The sequence below is a fragment of the Sorex araneus genome, chromosome 3 (genome assembly GCF_027595985.1).
Source record: "Sorex araneus isolate mSorAra2 chromosome 3, mSorAra2.pri, whole genome shotgun sequence".
Classification (NCBI taxonomy): Eukaryota; Metazoa; Chordata; class Mammalia; order Eulipotyphla; family Soricidae; genus Sorex; species Sorex araneus.
This window is the reverse complement of record NC_073304.1, coordinates 24305528-24309437: the sequence shown is the minus strand read 5'-3', so window position 1 is coordinate 24309437 and position 3910 is coordinate 24305528. Positions and strand designations below refer to the sequence as shown.

At 49.3% G+C, this 3910-nt stretch overlaps 1 non-coding gene across 1 annotated transcript; it reads right to left on the bottom strand.

Moving 5' to 3' along the window:
• Positions 1-255: 255 nt before the first annotated feature.
• On the bottom strand, positions 256-446 carry LOC129403721 (U2 spliceosomal RNA). Its single transcript, XR_008629417.1, has one exon. It is a non-coding gene; the product is annotated as a U2 spliceosomal RNA (small nuclear RNA).
• Between the last annotated feature and the right edge of the window lie 3464 nt (positions 447-3910).

Genomic DNA, 3910 nt, shown 5'->3' with positions numbered 1-3910 from the left:
CAAACAATGAAATGTCATTCATCATAAAGAAATGAGCCATACAAGATATGAGTACTTTAGTTGCATATTACTAAGTGAAAGGTTACATAAACTATAATACTATATTCCAGAGATGTAATAATGACATGATATATATATATATATATATATATATATATATACATACAAGTCCAACTTATCTGTTTCCCACAGAGACTGAACTTGACATTTCCACCAAGAGTGAAAGAGGATTTCTTTTTTTTTTTTATTCCCCCAAGGGGGTGCACCGTTCCTGGAGGTACTGCAATACCAGGTCGATGCGTGGAATGGACGGAGCAAGTTCCTATTCCATTTCCTACTCCCAAAAATCCATTTAATATATTATCCTCGGGTAGAGGACGTATCAGATATTAAACTGATAAGAACAGATACTACACTTGATCTTAGCCAAAAGGCCGAGAAGCGGTGAGGATTTCTTTTTTACCACCAACACGGGTTGTTTTCAGACTTTTTATTATATACCATTCTCACTAGTATGAGTTGATATCTCATTGACGTTTTGATTTGCATGTCCCTGATAATAAGTGATAATGACTACCTGCTCATCTGCCTACTGGATATCTGAATGTCCTCTTCATGGAAGTATGCTCATCAACTTTCTCCATTTTTAATTTTTTTGGTGGACTTAATTCTTTTAGTTGTTGTTGAGTTTCCTGAGTACTTTATACATCTTGACTCACTGCCCTTTATCAGATGTATTTTATATGTAATTCCAGGGCCTTAAAAGAGTACAGCATGTGGGATGTTAATCTTGCAAGTGGCTGACTAAGGTTCAATCCCTGTTTCCCCATATGGTTCCCCACATCCCAGCAGAAGTGATCCCTGAATACGGCTGGGCGTAGCCCAAAACCATTATGTGTGTGTGTGTGTGTGTGTGTGTGGTGTGTGTGTGTGTGTGAGTGTGTGTGTGTGTTTCTTGGCACATTTCACAAAGTTATTGGAGGCTAGACAGCAAAGGGCTCCTTACTGAAAACACCCCCCCCTACAGAGGAATGAGTGCAAGGTCCCGATGCAGAGTCGGGGTAAGGAGAGGGACGCCAGTCCGGAGCCCAAGAAGAAACTCATATTTGCACCATGAACGTCTGTGGGGCCTGGGGAGGTGTTTTCAGCCTCAACAAACTATTCACACGAGGGGACAAGTATTTGTTTCATGACCTCATCCTGCACATCCAGGCTGAAGATACGTTCCTCCCTGTCGGTGTGGAAACTACACGTTGAGCTCAGTTCTGGATGGGGGCGGGACCCTCAGGGATTGCCCTTTCCAATGTTCCAGGGTTGCAGTACCCCCGTGGGACGATAATGACATCCTTTGTGATGTCATCAGTGTTGGCATCCTCTGCCCTGGCCCATAGAAAGTTCTTGAGATTGATCGTCGGGAGTGGCTGCTGGTGGCAGAGGACTATGGCCTCTTGTCAGTCATGAACTTCCCCTCTTCCCAGAGAGAAATGCTTGTCAAGGAGGTTGTCGCTAGCTGAGAGCACCCGCCTACCTGGTGGGGCCTTGGTGAGTGGGGTTTCTGTGGAAAGTCGGGGGGAGGGTGGGCAGGGTCTGCCATGACAGAGGGGCGGTTCAGGTCTCTCTCGTGGAGGACCCAGCGGTGATAGAGACCTGGCTCCTCCCCCCTGCTTCCACCAGCGTGGGCCTCACCAGCTCGCCGTGAGAGGTTGGGGCTGGGCATCTGGACCAAGCCTGGGAACTTGTCTTCTCTCAAAACCCGCAACCCTCGCCCGACTCCTCAGGGCCCTGGAAGAGTCGCTTTCCACCCATGACATGGTTCTCCTCCCTTGTGCATGGGACCTAAGACTGGCTTCTCTTTGGAGAGGCCGGGCTGACTGTGTCACCGAAGCCCGGGCCGCAAACAGGCCTGCTGTCTTGACTCGTGTCTTAACTGGGCAAACTCAGAGGATCTGGGTTGGCACTTCACGTGTCAAGACTGACTTGGTTCTGCCTTGAAAAGCCAGTCCTGTGAGTTTACACTCTGGATTCTGTGACAAAACCTGTGGAACTTCATCCTTGACTTGCCTCCAAATTCAGGGCCCTCTCCTCAGCCCTTTCACAGTGCACCCAGCTCAGGCGAAAGAGAGCCGAGGTCACACTCCTGGCCCAGATCCAAGAATTCCTAGAGTCGAGCTGATGGGAGATAGGGCATACGCCTTCCGGGGCTTCTCCTTCTCCCCCCTCCCCCCCATGCAGTTTTAGCTTCTTGCAGTGGTGGGGCCACGTGGGGGATGTCTCCACTCAGTTCTGCCATCCACATCCCTGGGTATGTTGGGGGATGTCTCCACTCAGTTCTGCCATCCACATCCCTGGGTATGCTGATTTTGGTGAACTCAGGAGCGTTTCTGCAGAAATCATTTCCATACACCAGGCGCTGGGCCACAAGGCCACATGAAGTTCATAGCGCTTGTGGCAGTGAGGATTGCTCCCCTACTGTGCTTCACAGGGGTGGCCTGAGACCTCAGGCAATATGCCAAGTCAGGTAGTTGGACTCTGCTAAGCTCTGGCATGGAAGCTGGGTCAGTCTGGAGCACAGGGCTAGTGACCAGAAACAAAAAGGTGTGGCGGGGAAGGGAGATAGAATGTGATTGTGAAAGGATTTAAAGCCTAGTGGTAGGGGAGGGAAATATCAATACTAGAAACTTCGGGGCTGTGGGTAAGGCAGTCTCACCTGGTCCCTGAGCACTGCAGGGGTAGTCCGAGCTGCTTCACCCCTACAAAGAATAGAAATCTCTAGTTCCTACCTTTGAAGAAAGGTATCAGTCTGGAGAGTGAAGTTTTCTGGATGCTGAAGGTATATAATATAGGTTTTGATTAATACATGTTATAATTATTTAATTAATAATAATACATGTTTTAATTGATTTATTTATGGGGGCATGTGTTGGGCACACCCAGAAGGGCTCAGGGAGCACTTCACTAGGTACTCGAGGATCCATCTGTGGTGCCAGGGGTTGAACCAGCAGCAGGCAAACCAGAGCCTTAGTCTCTGGGCTCTCTCTCTCTGACCCCATGCAAGGATTATTTTATGTTAACTAGTGTTGACCAGCATTACTCTCTAGATATACTGTGCAGTTGCTTTCCGTATAAGGTGACCTATTTGAGGGGCCAGGGAGATAGTGCAAACGGTGTTCTTTATTTCTTTTTTTTTTTTGTAGTGGAGAAGGTGGTGGGCCCTCCAGCCTGGGTCTCTGAGGGACCCTGCTGGGCAGCCTGTGTTACACAGTTGCATGTAACCTTCATATGTCTGCTCATCTCTGACACTTGTGTGTGTGTGTGTGTGTGTGCTTTTTGGGTCACACCCGGCAATGCACAGGGGTCATGGCTCATGCACTCAGGAATTACTCCTGGCGGTGCTCAGGGGACCATATGGGATGCTGGGATTCGAACTCGGGTCGGCCGAGTGCAAGGCAAATGCCCTACCCGCTGTGCTATCGCTCCAGCCCCACAAACGGTGTTCTGAGTTCAACCCCAATACCTCCACCCCTGCTCCAGCGTAGTTCTGATGGCACTGAGCACTGCGGGCTTGGCTCCTCTGTATCCTCTTTCCAGAATCAAAATGGACCCTCTCTCAGGGATTCAGACCAAATATGCCGAGTTATACTGTTACCAGGGATGTCCCCTGAGGTGACTGGGCAAGGCATAAGTCCAAACTGTGGGGCCAATTTTCTTTTCTTCTTTCTTTTCTTTTTTTGGTTTCGGGTCACACCCGGCTGTGCTCAGGGGCTCCTCCTGTCTCTGCACACAGGAATCACTCCTGGCACAGCCTGGGGGATTAGATGGGAGGCCAGGAATCAAAACTGGGTCGGCTGAGTGCCCGGCAAATGCCCTTCCCACTGTGTTATCGCTCCCGCCTCCCGGAGCAGGTTTTTTA